This window comes from Capra hircus, chromosome 8 (assembly GCF_001704415.2).
Source record: "Capra hircus breed San Clemente chromosome 8, ASM170441v1, whole genome shotgun sequence".
NCBI classification, from domain to species: domain Eukaryota; kingdom Metazoa; phylum Chordata; class Mammalia; order Artiodactyla; family Bovidae; genus Capra; species Capra hircus.
This window is the reverse complement of record NC_030815.1, coordinates 54,889,411-54,905,579: the sequence shown is the minus strand read 5'-3', so window position 1 is coordinate 54,905,579 and position 16,169 is coordinate 54,889,411.

Below are 16,169 nucleotides of genomic sequence, written 5' to 3'. Positions count from 1 at the left end.
ATCGGGTCAGTGTCCACGTGGGCTTCCTGGCATTTCAGCTCTGAGTTAGACAAATATGCTCACTAGCCAAGGGCAGAGCTGGGCCACTGTGGAGCCCTGAATGCATAGGTGAGAGTAGGTGGGGCATGTGAGCTCTGAACAGAGGAAAGTACAGCAAGAGAGAAGGGGAAAGGCTAGAGTAAACCTTTCCCTGCAGCTTCCACACCTCTCACCACTCAGATGGGCCCCCTCCTTCTGCTGGGAGCACTGAATAAACGGTGATGAAGACACCCCAGCTTTACACCTAGGTCAGGAATTAATACTTTTCATGCCAGGCTTCCTTTCAGTGGTCCAGTGAAGGAACTTGGATCCCCTCCCTAAGATTATTGTTTAAATATATAAAATAAACTGCATAGACTTGCTAGAGAAATCAATTATATCAAAATGCAGTTATCAAAATATTTTTTAAGATGGGAGATATAATGATATGTGTTTCCTTATTAACATGTTAATGATAAGATCCAGCACGGGCCTAATAATTACTGTATTTCAAAGCAGCAATGAGTGTCAGTGACAGTTTGAGATGTCTGCAACCACTGACATGAGGCATGAAAATACCTCTGATTTCTTTTGGAGATGGAAATAAATGCTAAATACCACTCTGGTTTGTCTCTAATGGAGTGCCAAGTCTCTTCAGTCGTGTCCATCTCTTTGCAACTCTATTGGCTACAGCCCTCCAGGCTCTTCTGTCTATGGGATTTTCCAGGTAAGAAGACTGGAATGTGTTGCCATGCCCTTCTCCAGGAGATCTTCCTAACCCAGAGACTGATCTTGGGTCCCTTATATCTGTCTTCTGCATTGGCAAGAAGTGCCATTTGTGAAGCCCCCGTAATGGAAGGAAATGCCAATTTTGATTAGAAATTAGTGAAAATAAACACGAAATTCTTCATTCTTTTTTCTCATCCAAGTTCATGAACACTCAGTTAATAACATTTGAAGAACCACTTGAGATAAGTGTTCCTCATTTACCTAGAGGGGTTGTGAAAACAGAAATTGCTAGATCCATGCCTTAAACTTCTGAATCAGTAGATCTGGGTTGGTACCTGAACATTTACATTTCTTCTGAGGCCCAGATGATGGTGATGCAGCTGATCCAGAAACCTCACTTTGAGAACATTGCTCTAGATGAAGGTCCTCCATGTAGAAATCCTTAGAATGGGGAATGTTTCCCCCGAAAGTATCAAACCCTTGCATCTCAGGGACTCCTATATGGTTTTCAGAGACAGTAGATAAAATAAAAATGGATATCAGTACCATTACTGCTACACACTTTCTACTTTCAGAGCCAGCTCAAATCTCACCTCTTGCCCAGAACATCTCTAATAACCCCAGGCAAAGGGACCCTACTCTTCTCAAAATCCCTCTAAACATGTATCTTTTGTTCTGTACCAAGGCCTTGGGAATATATAGTATTGCCTGGCCCATCTTCCTTTAATTTATCCCACTAGTTTATTCCTCTTTCCTAACTAGATTTAATGCTCTCTGGAGAATTAGTCCCTATATTAACACTAACACTCTCCATGTTTCCCTGTGCACAGACAGTTTGGGATGTACTTGTTGATTACACCGTCTTGTGAACCTGCAGTTGGGTTCAACCAGTCAACCACACTGTGGGTTAATTTTCATTGATACAAAAAGTATAGCTAAATCTTGTTGAGATATTTAGGTTGTTAGTGACAAAAAAAGTAATCCATACTGACAAATTTAAAATGGAACTTAATGGTCAAGTATATATATGCCTTCTGGTACAACTTGGTGCTAAGATTCTTGGTGCCATCAGGCCTGTTTCCCCAAGGTTTACCTTAATGTATTTTGCCCTTCTTTGTACATTTGATGGGCTGGAATCCCAATACAGAAAGAGAAATAACCATACTAGTATTCGAAACTCATATCTCAACTCCATGCCATTCAAAGAAAGAATGGCACCTCTTCTTGTAGCTCTCTCTAAAGTATGTGGAAACTTCTCTTTCCGAAACCCCTAGCAAATGCCTCTTCACACCTCAGTTTTCCACAGTGGGTCACATCCTCACAAGTAAAAATATCAGCCATCATCAAAGGGATCATTTTGCAATTAAACTCTACTTTGCCTTGAAGGGGAAGGATGCAATGTCCAAATCAAGTCATCCTGCTGTTACCAGTGAGAAGTGGAGGATAAATGGAATTTGGAAAATCAAAAATAGCAAATATCCTCTATAATTGCTTTCTGGTTTCTATTTTTATCTTATATTTTGAGCTAGAAAACAATTCACAAACTAAAAGAGCTAGAAGATCCCAAAGGAAAGTACTTGGATTGAATTCATCACTTCAGACAGAGATGAACCTAAACTATGAAAAAACCTGTAACCCCAGGAATGGAGACTTGACTGCTGAAAGCTAGAAGACCTAGGCCTGAGTGTGCTTTTACCTACAGGTAGCTATAAGGCTCCTCACACAGGAATACATCACTCTGTACCAGTCTGTCTTTATTTTTTATTTTTTTTTTAAATGTTTCATTTTTTATTTTTTTTTTAAATTTTAAAATCTTTAATTCTTACATGCATAAAGTGAGGAAGTGACAATGGGGGATGTCTAAGGTTTAGTTTATGTTAAGGCAACTATAAGTCTAATCTATGTTTGTGTGTGTGTGAGTGTCTGTGTGTGTGGCAGGGGTGGGCGGGCACCCTCTTGATTTTCCCTACTGCTGGAATTCACACTACTTTCTCTTATTCTATCTTCTTTGGTGAGCCATTGGTGCTTAGCCAAGACATATGCTTCAGAAGTTTGTCTTTGATCTTCTCAATTTCCTGAATTGCATCTTATCTTAACATCTGGAGATGTGCCCTTTCACTCCTAATTGGTCTGCTCTGACCTTTTTTATTATACACTTTTTCCCCTCTAGGTTCTGAGGTGATTCCGAAAAATTAGCCACCAATGGAAATGCCAGCTTTCTCAAGGTAGAAAATAACTCTAAAACTGGCTTCTTAATGTGATAAAATGGAGAGAAGGTGGGTTCTGAAGATGAAAAACCCACCTTTGAATACTGGCTCCACTATTGACTGTGTGACTCTGGGTGAGTGACACAGCCTTTCTGAGCCTCAGTTTCTTCTTTGCATGTGAAAGGATGGTGACTTCTTGCAGGGTTCTGTAAGCAGTATATGTGATAGGCCATGCTTGGTGTTTGACTCATAGAAATGGACCAGTCCATTTTAGTTCCCTTGTCTGAAAAGGATAATGGTAAAAATTCAGGTATCACTCAGCAGTTAGAGCTGGCACTTTCTGGAATGGTAGGTTCTGGAATGGTAGGTATGGTTAGCTCCCTTGGAATCCTTCCAAGCAAATTACTTAATATATGTATACATTGAGCTAGTCCTACAGCCACTGTCTAAATTTTATTGTGTCTAGACTCCTACCCTTTCTTTCTCGTACACATGAAGAACAAGCAAAATTTCTTCCTTAAAAAACTATTCTTTTTTCTATTTGCAAGAACTATCAAGTAACTCAAACTGATCTAGCTCAAGTATTTTAAGCCCATCTTGAACTGTCATGAAGCCTGACGATGATGGGAGGTGGCATTATGATTTTAGTTCAGGAATTCAGCCAACTTTCACACTCATGTGAATAATAACCTCTGCTATTGCCTTATTCACATGGTCTCATCTGTCTTTTTCCATCTAGTACCTTCACCACTCATTGTTGATCTCTGTCCTTTTCTACTGTTTATAAGGAAGAAAGACATTTCCCTCACTCATCATTATCAATTTAAAACTGTAATGTTAGCAACTCCTCCAAAGGAAGAAATAAAAGTTTTTATGTCCTCAATGGCCACTGCTGCTGCTGCTAAGTCACTTCAGTCGTGTCCGACTCTGTGCAACCCCATAGACGGCAGCCCACCAGGCTCCACCGTCCCTGGGATTCTCCAGGCAAGAACACTGGAGTGGGTTGCCATTTCCTTTTCCAATGCATGAAAGTGAAAAGTGAAAGTGAAGTCAGTCATGTCCGACTCTTTGCAACCCCATGGACTGCAGCCTGCCAACCTCCTCCATCCATGGGAGTTTCCAGGCAAGAGTACTAGAGTGGGGTGCCATTGCCTTCTCCGCAATGGCCACTAGGAAAGATATTAATTAGACTGACCACAGCGGAATCCCTCTTATTTCTTTCCTTTCAGTTTGGTCCACTTTTGAGTACAGTCTTGGGGTCCACCTGTGTCTCCTTGACTTGTTAATAAGAATGTCATATAAAATGAAATCAGAATCAAAGCCCTAGCTGAAGTTCTGGTTGATTATAACCACTGCTTTCCCCTTATCACCCTGGCATATCACTCCACCATAGAAGGAAATGAGGTTGGTCTGGACAATCAGATTTTCACAAAGCTGTTGTGGTTGCAACTCAGGATCCTGTTTTCTCATAGAAGATCGCAAATTGATAGTTTGATTATTTCTTCAAGTACCTTTCCATGTCTCAAAGTAAGATACAGAACTTGGAGTCACAAAGGATAATCCTTTTTATCTTTATTAAATTTTGGTGGCTCTTTTTTTGCTTGCTGGCCCTCAAAGTTTTTTCTCTGTACTCTACAAATTATTATAAAAATGTGGAAAAATTATTGATACTCAAAGCTGTTTATTGTCACCCTGCTTATTTAATTTATATGCAGAGAACATCATAAGAAATGTTGGGCTGGAAGAAGCACAAGCTGGAATCAAGATTGCTGGGAGAAATATCAATAACCTCAGATATGCAGGTGACACCACTCTTATGTAGAAAAAGAAGATCTAAAGAGCCTTTAGATGAAAGTGAAAGAGGAGAGTGAAAAAGTTGGCTTAAAGCTCACAGAAAACGAAGATCATGGCATCTGATCCCATCACGTCATGGCAAATAGATGGGGAAACAGTGGAAACAGTGTCAGACTTTATTTTTCTGGGCTCCAAAATCACTGCATATGGTGATTGCAGCCATGAAATTAAAAGACGCTTACTCCTTGGAAGGAAAATTATGACCAACCTAGACAGCATATTAAAAAGCAGAGGCATTACTTTGTCCACAAAGGTCCGTCTAGTCAAAGCTATGGTTTTTCCAGTAGTCATGTATGGATATGAGAGTTGGACTATAAGGAAAGCTGAGCACCAAAGAATTGATGCTTTTGAACTGTGGTGTTGGAGAAGACTCTTGAGAGTCCCTTGGACTGCAAGGAGATCCAACCAATCCATCCTAAAGGAGATCAGTCCTGGGTGTTCACTGGAAGGACTGATGTTGAAGCTGAAATTCCAATACTTTGGCCACCTCATGTGAAGAGGTGACTCATTGGAAAAGATCCTGATGCTGGGAAAGATTGAGAGCAGGAGGAGAAGGGGATGACAGAGGATAAGATGGTTGGATGGCATCGCCGACTCAATGGACATGGGTTTGGGTGAACTCCGGGAGCTGGTGATGGATGGGAGGCCTGGCGTGCTGCTGTTCTTGGGATTGCAATGAGTCGGACACAACTGAGCAACTGAACTGGAAGTAGGAACTCTCTGTCTAGAATGCACAAATATTAAAGAGTTACAAGCTATGTCAGTTCTACCTTTTCAGTGTTTTCAAAGTGTTCTCCTTCTTGTCTTTTTCTGATTTTAATGCCTTAGTTTAGGCCTTAACCATCCATCTTTTACCTCTATGTTGTATAGTTGATGATCTTTTTCCCACAAAATTTCCCTCAATCCAGTCTATTTTTCACACTTCAGACAAAAAACTAAACTAAATTAAAAAAATAAAATCCCCAAAGCCAAAATCGAAACCCAACAAGAACACCAAGAAGTAAATCTAGCTGCACCGTGACCATGTTGGAAGGTTTCCTTTACCCCTCAAAGGGCTTGTCGTGTGAGGTACAAACTTCTTGATATAGCAGAGGTACCCTTCAATATCTAATATCCTCATTCTATGAGGATATTGATCTTTGATCATCCTTCATCAGCACTTCAGCTTACACACTTGAGTCAGGCCAATTTTTTCCTGTTCACAAAGATATGACCGTACTACAGATATTTACTAAGTTTCTTAAAAATATGGGAGGAGGGGTTGTTCTGTTTACTTCTGTTCCTTCAAAACCTTTCCAATATCTGGGGAATAACAGATATCATGATAGCTGATCAGAGGATGAATAACCCAAGCTAGATAACTAATGTTACCATGCTCAACTCAATGGATATATTCATTCAGTTGTGTAAGGCATATTCAACTAGAATGTTCTCTGTTATAGACTGGTTTTCTATCTCCCATAACTCTGTGTGATTATTTGATTCTTTTTAACTTGGTAGGACTGAGAGCTGGTAGAGAAGGATGGAAAATATAGTTACCTGGGATGAGCAGGAAGGTATAACATATTTCACTGGCTGCACAGTTTCAATCTGGGTCCCTGGGAGGACTCAGGAGTCACCATTTTGGTCTACGGAAAGTGATATTTAATGAAAAAACATCTATGTAAGTGAGTTAGAATAGGAAATAAAGGGTTTCGTTCACTCTTTAAATTTTTTTTATTGGAGTATAGTTGATTTAAAATGTGCTACTTTCAGATGTACAGCAAAATGAATTAGTCATGTGTGTGTATATATATATATTATATATCCACTCTTTTTTAGATTCTTTTCCCATAGAGAAATGCAAATCAAAACTACAATGAGGTATCACTTCACATGGGTCAGAATGGTCATCATCAAAAAATCTACACACAATAAAGCCTTCATTTTTTCTGTCCCCCAGTTTAGAAGAAGAGGCCAGACAGATCTCCTCTAGTCCAAGAGCCTGAGTGAGCCTAGTTATGCTGCTGTCTGGCTAAGCTCATTCTAGAGACAGTTTGGTATTCCTTGCTCAGGATACAGAGACATCATGACACAAGCTGACTCAGAATTCTCACCACTGGACAGCTCTGGCTTCTACAAACACAGAAATTAGTAGAGCAGGTGCATGTCAAAGTTGGTATTAAAGCAGGTCAGCTCCTTTATCTAATGAGTGGGTGACCTTATTTTATATGATCTTATTTATCCTTCCAGATTCTAACGTGGATCTGCTTTGGATAGGATAAAGACAAAGGTTGCTGTGAAGATGATAAAAATCCCCTTTTGGGTTGGAAGAAGAGAGCTATAGAGAATGCTATGGGTCTAGAACCAGGCCGGCTCTTCAGTGAACCTCATCATCTTTCATCTCACAGAGGCATAGTGAGGAGAGCTCTTTTCTTTTCTTCTTCATTTATGTGTAAATAGATAACTTAGCAGCAAAGGTGTTGGGAAGAAACTCACAGTAGGGCTGTGAACCCAAAAGGCTGGTTTTGGGCTTCTTTGTCTAGAATTTTGCGTCTTGTTCTGTTCTTAGAGGCAGCACACAATTGCTTTTTATTCTCTGTGTGACCCACTGGGTGCACTTGAAGACTTTTGTTCCACTACCCTCAGCCCTTCCTGACTACCTAATTAACCCTTTTTGGACTTCCCTCATGGGTCTCAGTACAACCCTTTAGTCAGTGCAGTTTGTACTTTTCTGGATCCTCACAAAATCTCTCTCAAAGATGGCTCATAAAACAAGGGCTTCCCCCAAGAGTCACAGGCAGCCTGGCAGCTCAGCAAGAGAAAGAAGAGTACAGAGCAGAGCAAACAAAGGCGCCCAGGCTGCCTGAGGCTCCAGCCTCCTATGAACATCTGACCTCTCATGGCACTCCCTTGGTGTGGCTTGGCTATTAGGCCGACTGGGATTCTGTCCAGAGCTCCTTCCAGGTAAAGAAGCAAGCCCTGCTTCAGGCTGAGGAGGTGCCATTAAGTCATTTTCTTAGTGCCTTTCAGATCAGCTCTGAACTATAAATAAACCAAGTGTCCAGGAGTAGCCACAGTGCCTGCTGTAAGGTTATTTGCATCCTTTCTCTCTCTGAATCCCCCTTATGCCAACTATCCCTTTTAGAAACCCCACAAGGTTGGCAGGTCCACCATTCCTCCTGCCAATGTCTGTGCATTAGCACTTAGCTTAAGTGAACACATATGCCAGGCAGGCTCTCGACTTCCCCCTCCCCTCTTCCCTAATGGAAATACTTCAGATAAAGAATGAGACTGTTAATATATTGCATATACTTATTCTATTGATCTTAGTTTAGACTACCAGCCCTTGAATATGGTAACTACATTACCTAAGATGCTGCAGAGTGACCAGCACAGGCATATATGATAATGGCAGTGCAGATAACGATGACAAAATAACAATCATAGTAGTGGTAGTGGCAGTAATAACAACAACGTCATATTTACTGAGTGCCTCCCACTGTTGATCAGGCATTAGGACTGTGCATTTTGTGTTACACACTGTATGTGCTGTTTCTAATCTTCACAATAATCCCAAGAGTTTTCATCTTTAACTGGAAAAAGAGAGGCTTAGGGCAGTGAAATTCTTCATCCAAAGGCCCATGGTAGGCAAGGAGGACAGTTTGTCTGACTCCAATATCATGTGGCCTTTCTGCTCTTCACAAGTTATCTCTAACTTCATGTGACAAGGAAGTCCAGCAGGGTTTAATTTTCAAATTCATTAAAAAATGTTAAAGTAGTCTCACTTCTCTTCACTTTCATTGGAAAGCAACAGAGACAATGCATTTCAAAACATGAGATGGCATGCTGTAAGCTAAGGCCACCTTTCAGAAGTCTAAGGTGGGTTTCTTTTTCCCTGCAATCATGGCAGCTAGAAATAGAACTTTTAATATTCTCTCAGCTCCATTGTCAAAAGTATTTACTCTCCATTACCTCTTTTCCTGTAAATTATAGAGGTGTCATTGATAACATAAAGAAGGGAGCATTCCGAAGTTAATAGGAGCTTAAAATTCCCTTTCGTTCTCTTTCACAATTCTTTATTCACTGTGGAAAGAACTGAATTACTTTCTTAGTTTGTTTCTTTAACTTCATGGATCTAATGGGTGTGTGTGTGCATGTGTGTTAAAACCAAAAGAGAAGAAAGAACTTGGAAACATTTAGACAATCTGTGTGAACTTGAAAAAAATAATCATCTACATTTTGACAAAAGGCAGGATAAACCTGAATATGACAAGAGCAGACTATGAATCTAGTTATGTATTCAAGATTTCCTAATCAGTCTGCTGTCCATGGGGCCATTTTGCATTGTGTCACTTTGGTTCACCAGTAGAAGGTTAGACTTTCTAATGCCCAAGCCGTGATAAGGTGTCCAGTTTCCAGTGATGGCAGGGAACCTAACCAGTATATCTACAGAGAAAATCTTGGCAGGAAGGAGATTCTCTAAATGTTGCCTTATAAAAGATAAGACTCATGTGCAGAGATGTGGATGTACCTAGAACCTGCCATACAGAGTGAAATAAGTCAGAAAGAGAAAAACAAACACTGTATATTAATGCATATATGTAGAATCTAGATAAAGGGTACAGATGAACCTATTTGCAAAGCAGAAATAGAGACGCATACATAGAGAACAAATGTATGGACACCGACCGGGGAAGAGGGGATTGCAATAAACTGGGAGATTGGGATTGACATGTGTACACTACTATGTGCAAAATAGATAACTAACGAGAATCTGTTGTGTAGCAGAGGAAGGACAAGAGGTACCGTCATTTTGTAGGACATATATTAAGTTAATCTTAAAAGTGCATTCCAATATACATTAGGTACAGACAAATACTGTTTGATTCCATGTATGCAAGGTACCTATTATAGAATAATCAAATTCATAGAGGCAGAAAGTACACTGGTAGATACCAGGGGCTGGGCGGTGTTGGGGCAGGGGTGGTGAAGGAGAATGGGAAGTTAGTGTTTAATGAGGACTAAGTTTCAGTTTAGGAAGGTGAAAAATTCAGATGGATAATGGTGAGAGGTGTATAATAATGTGAATGTACTTAGTGCCACTGAACTATACTGTTAACTATAGTTAACTTAGTATGTTTTATATTATGTGACTTTTATATTATGTGACTTTTACCACCAAAAAAAAAAAAAACCATTGAAAAAAGACTATTGACCATATTACTCATTCGATTTTGTATTTGGAAAGATCAGTGTTTGATATCCAACTCAGGTTCAGAAAGGGAGGAACTATGAGTTATTATACATTTTCATTAACTGCTTACACATGAATCCTTCTAAGTTCTTGACATATATTTCTTTCTACTGAATCTTGACAACAACCCTATGAATAGTTACATCATCATCCCTATTTTATACATAATGAACCTGAGACAAAGAAGAATTAAATCACTCATTCAAAATTACATCATTTGAGGAAAGGTCATGCTGGCGTTTGAAGCCAGGGAATTGGGTTCTGAAGCCTCCACTTGTAACACTAGTCTATGCTGCAAGGATCCATGGAGTGCAGAGAGTGAGCTCAGGCTACCAGAGAGGCCTCAGGTCTAGGGAGTGCAGGTACCGAGCTAGGTTCAGTCTTCTTCCTCATGTGGCAAGAAGGTGTCTGATCACAGAACACCCTCAGTACACAGCCCTAGACCCTGAGTTCTCTGAAAATCCCATCACCATCTTCTATGGGATCATTTGCCTGGCCTACTGGGCAGAGTCTTTCTAACCCAGCTAGGAATACAGGATAATGGGGTGCGCAGTTTTTTCAAACTTTCTCCTTACTATAGATGTTAGTGGGATTCAAGATCACCCTAGCCTGACAGAGAGGAAACTGAGCCTTGAGCATGCAGATGCTGGTACCAGATCTCCCAGGAATACCGAGAAGTTCTTGGGAAAACCGACCACTCTCAATGCCCATCTCCCTTTATGTAATCACATTTATTTGTCAGAACACTGACAAATAGTGGTGGCAGGCAGTGCTCTTTAAATCTGAGGTGACACAATCCCAGCATATGATGCCACCCCACCCTCCCACCGAAAGTTACCTGCTCCTTATTCTTAGAGCACTAGGGTCAACTGTTTCCTAAATAGAATTCCTTTATTTATTTGTTTTTGTTTACTAATCAGTAAGGAAGCTTCTGATGGCCTTCAGCATACATTAGTCTCTGACAACAATCTTCTTAACATTCTCTGTGTAGTTTTTTGTACTTTTTTTTCTTTAAAACAGCTCCCTACCAGGATTGGACCTATCTGACTTTTAAATGAGGAAGACTTAGCCACAACACACTCATACCAAAGTAGGTTGTAATGAGGACCTGCAAAGAAATGACAAGAGGGCCTAACCAGGTCTGTGGTGTGGCCTTGATAGCCATGGATGAAAAGGGCCAGAGAAGCACAGACTATCATGTATAATTTAGCAGCATTATTTTATTATGATCACCTCTGCTTTCCTAGCTTTGTCTCACATCCTCCTTGGCATTTTAAATAAAAAGATGCTTTCCTCCAATTCTCCTTCTGTTTTGCACCAAGTCATGTTATGTCTAGTCATATCAAGTCATGTTTGATGGGACATGACATGGGGTGCCATGTAATTCAATCCAATCAATAGAGGCATTGGGAATAGCCCTGGTGGATCTCTGATGCAAAGCTGGGGTCTAGTGCTGCCGACTGCTTTCTGACAGTTCTTTTGGTAACCAACTAGGACAGGGGCAGGAATAGTCTCATAAAATGTGACAGTGTTCTATTTGCTGTTTTCATTTCCCCTGCTCCTGATTATCTAGTTGGGGAAGCTGTGGAGAAGGTATTTTTCAATTGGACATTCTCTAACTAGATAGCTATATATTGTCCTTCTAGGACAGAATCTGTCGGGCCAGTGAAAATGAAAATGCATAAGCATTTGTTAAGAATTATCAAGAACTGAAAGTTTAAGACAGTGACATCAGCACATTTAATCAAGCCTGAATCCCTCTAAGCAGTGGACCCGTGTGACACCGGGTACATGCCTCATATACACAGAAGGCTCTTGGTCTGGAATCATAGGGGTCTTCTTGTCTTTAGAAAGTATATCCTTCAAGATGGTGCACATTCCCGATGATGGCCTTTCACGCCAGACGTGAGAGGGAGAAGAGGAATGTCATTATAGTTGCATTCAGGGATATTTCAATCGGTGCTGATTGCTACTTCTCCTTAAAGCACAGCAATTTGCTGCGCAGATTCTGTAGTGGTGGGAACGGCCTCTGCTGCTATTTCCTGCTTCTGTCTGCCTCCATCTCCTCCTTGCAATAGTTTCTTTATTCCTTTTCTTCTGTTTTGGTTTGGTTCATAATGCTTTGGGCAAAGACTCCTTCCTTTACATTTTTGCTCTGGAGTTTTTATTCTCAATGAAATCCACCTTGCTTCATTTTGTTTCATTGTTCCTCTGCAAAACGGCAGCAGCATATTGCACAATTAATTGGTACAATTTATGGACTCAAAGAATTGACTCCTTTGAGCTTGAAGTTGTGTGTGTGTGTTTATATTTACATCTACATTCAAACACATTTTGCAAATTGAAAATGAACTAGAACAGATTCATTTGGTATATTGTCACATGGTTTTGAAGTTTGTTGAAATCTCTAAAAGTACAGCATGCATAAAACAGGAAAGAAAAAAATAAGAGAGGAAATGGGAACAAAAAAGATCTTTTAAAGTAAATATTTCCTTCTTTAAACATGTTGGCATAATAGAGCAAAAGCTCTGTTTTAAAACACGTGAAAGGAAACTATTTTAAATACCTCAAAGACTCAGTCCATGAATGAGATATTGGGTCTTCTTGCAATGGTCAACATTTTAATACCAGCTGGCACCAGAGGCCCTGCTCTGAGGCACCTTTGATCCATGAACCCTGCCTTTGGAGATATAAAAAAAATTACCCAATTAAAGTGCAATGGCCCGCCAGCCTTCACAGGCTGTGAATGAAAAGAGACATATTTACAGTCATGATGCACCATACATTTTATCCAGTTATAACAAATCAGCAGGGCTTCGTTAGCCAGCACTGTCCTGGGTGGAGCACCACATGGGCACAGGCACACGAGGGTGGCAGGACATGTGCCCAGACTGGCTCAAGATGCCAGGGGCGTTTAGGAAGATGTTCCCTGGCCATGGGCCTGGGGAGGGGGGACAGGTTGTGGTATGTAATGGTGCTGTGGGGCTTACCCAAGATGGTCATTGTCCATCCCCAAAGAGATTTTACTTATCAAAAGCTGAGTATTCTTTCTCCCCAACCCAAAAGCATTATGTAGGCAGCATAGGTATTTTTATGCACTTTCTAGTAAAGTTAACACATACTAAAATTGAAAGGTTTTGTGTGGTTCTAAGCTAACTTGGCTCTAGTCACCTTTTAATTTTACCATGCCTCCCTCGAAAATTTTATTGTTCACAACATGAACACTGTTTATGTTTAGGAGGCCTGAAGGACTAGGTCTGCCCCCTAAGAAGCATCTGTGGTTCCTCTGAGGGTCAGGGATGATGTGAGAAGGTGGTCTAATTATTCCTCAGAATTTCTTGTCTCATTCTTCTCTCTCTCTTTTGCCTTAAAGAAATCAGGGGAAAGGTCAGTAAAAGAATCGAAAGCCTGTGAAAAGGAGACTTTCAGTGTTTTGTTTTGGGAGAGCACAGCAGCGCAGGTTAGTGTGAATACAGAGCATTCAATAATCCAGGTTGAATCAGCACCTTTCCTTTACTGTTAAGATGATACAGAGGAGGCCTCACTGGGCCATACAGACAAAAACAGCAGCATCTCAAAGGGGAAAGAAGCGAACTTTGGCCAGGTAAGTGTGCCCCATGCAGTAAGAGAGAGTGCACGTGCAAGAGAGAGCAAGCACAAGTGTGTGTGTTGAATGTGTCCAGGGAGAGGAAGAACAATGTGGGAGAAAACAAAAGGGAACACAAGCCGCAGACATGACTGCTCAAACATACTCTGAAAGGGTTTCAACTTGTATGTAAGACCACTGATGCTTTACCAATTTGCGTTTTAAAATTAAGATTTTCTAAACCTCTGTTGTTCAGTACAGTAACTACATTTAGCACCCGTGGCTGCTGGGCCCTTGAAATGTGGCTAGTCTTCTTGGAGAATTGCCCTTCGGGGTAAAATACGTATGAGATTTCAAAGACTTACGATGATAAAGAGAATGTAAACCACTGCATTAATGTTTACATTAGGAAGTAGGAAAGGAAGTGTTTGGTTGCTCAGTTATGTCCATCTCTTTGTGACTCCATGGACTGTAGCCTGCTAGGCTCCTCTGTCCATGGACTTCTCCAGGCAAGAGTACTGGAGTGGGTTGCCATTTCCTTCTCCAGGGGATCTTCCCAACCCAGGGATCGAACCCAGGTCTCTTGCATTGCAGGCAGATTCCCTACCATCTGAGCCACCAGGGAAGTCCAGCGTTTACACTGCTTAATGCTGCTGCTGCTAAGTCGCTTCCATCATGTCCGACTCTGTGCAACCCCATAGATGGCAGCCCACCAGGCTCCCCCATCCCTGAGATTCTCCAGGCAAGAACACTGGAGTGGGTTGCCATTTCCTTCTCCAATGCATGAAAGGGAAAAGTGAAAGTGAAGTTGCTCAGTTGTGTCCGACCCTCAGCGACCCCATGGACTGCAGCCTTCCAGGCTCCTCCGTCCATGGGGTTTTCCAGGCAAGAGTGCTGGAGTGGGATGCCAATGCTAACATGATAATAATGTGGATATACTGGGTTAAATATACTCTAAAAATTAATTTCATCTTTTCCTAATATACTGTTTAATGTAACTCTCAGAAAAAAGTTAAATGACATATGTGGCTGGCATTATTTTTTATTGGACAGTACTTCTTGAAGTATTTCAGTCTCTGAAAAATTTATGTGGGTTACTGGGGGGAGGGAGATGAGTCTTGGAGGGAGAGCTGTGAGTTTCCCTCCTCATATGTATAATTCTTTGATCTTAGTGTCATTATCATCCCAAAACTTCTCCCTCAATTACTCCCAGCCCAGAAAGATGACATATTCTAGAAAGGACTATCTATGGTTGTCAGTTTCTCCATGTCCTGTAATCCTGCAAAGGAAATATATTTACAAGGCACTTACACCTGGCAGCTCTCTTATCTTTCTTAAAATATGGGTGAGGGACTGGTTCTGTGATTGAGCACAAAATGAGAGCTGCTCTTTCATGCCATCTTCCAAGCAGGTGGTATTATGCACTGGGCTATTTATACAGTGAGTCCAGAGCCCAAATAGAAAAAGAAAAAGGGAAAAAAGAGGACAAAACTCTCTACCAAAAAGATTCCTGACTTCCCCAGGAACATACAGAGAAGAAAAAGACATTTGGTGTCAGCAGTAGTTCATTATCTAAATCCTTAATAATTACTCTAAAGCTATTGTTAAAGATGAAAGTGATTAGAATATTAATAGTATCTTCTTATGTTTGTGTAGCTCTTTATAATTTAAAAAGCATATCCTCAGCTATCATCTGATCTCTTATGAAGACTCCACGACTTAGATGGTTTATTCCATTTGCAAATGAGGAGACAGAAGCCACGTGAGCTACTGAAGAACTGACAGAATTAGCAGCAAAATTAGTAGAATCCAGTCTCAAAACAGATTCTGATACAATTTTCCCCTCAGTTTCTCTTACACTTAGGGTTTCGTCGGTCTCACTTAAAGGTGCTTTTAGGTGCTCGTCTCCCCAAACTCTTTAAGAGTCCTAAGATGAGAATGACTAAATTCTGGGGTGGGGTGGGAAGAGTCACAGGATCACTAAAGCCACTTGTCATAGCTGTGGCTTTGTGACTTGAAATCAACTGGTTTCACCCATGACTGTAGATATGACATAGCTTTAATTACCAGAATGGGCTAATTGTGAACAAACTGAGGTTCAGAACAGTGGTCCAAATAGCAAGCATCAGAATTACCTGGAGGGCTTGTTAAAACTTCAGGTCACTGGGTGCCCTCTCCAGAATTCCCAGTCCTATATAGCTCTGGGGTTATAGATAATCCCTGATAATTTTCATTTCTAACCAATCCCTAAGTGATGCTGATGCTACTGGTCCGGGGACCACACTTAGAGAACCACTGCTTTAGGGTGTTAACCACATGTCACACATCTACGGGGACGGAGACATATAATTGCAGTGATAGGAAGAGGTCAGTTAAAATGGATGCTCAAAACATGAGGTGGGTTTTCTCTGACAGCCTTCCGGGACCAGGACAACTTATATCAGTGAATCTCTGGTGTATTCAGGAAACCGGATTAAGAGGCAGTGAGAGGTAGATGACAACAAATGAGAGAGAAACAGAGACAAAGAGATAGCATTAA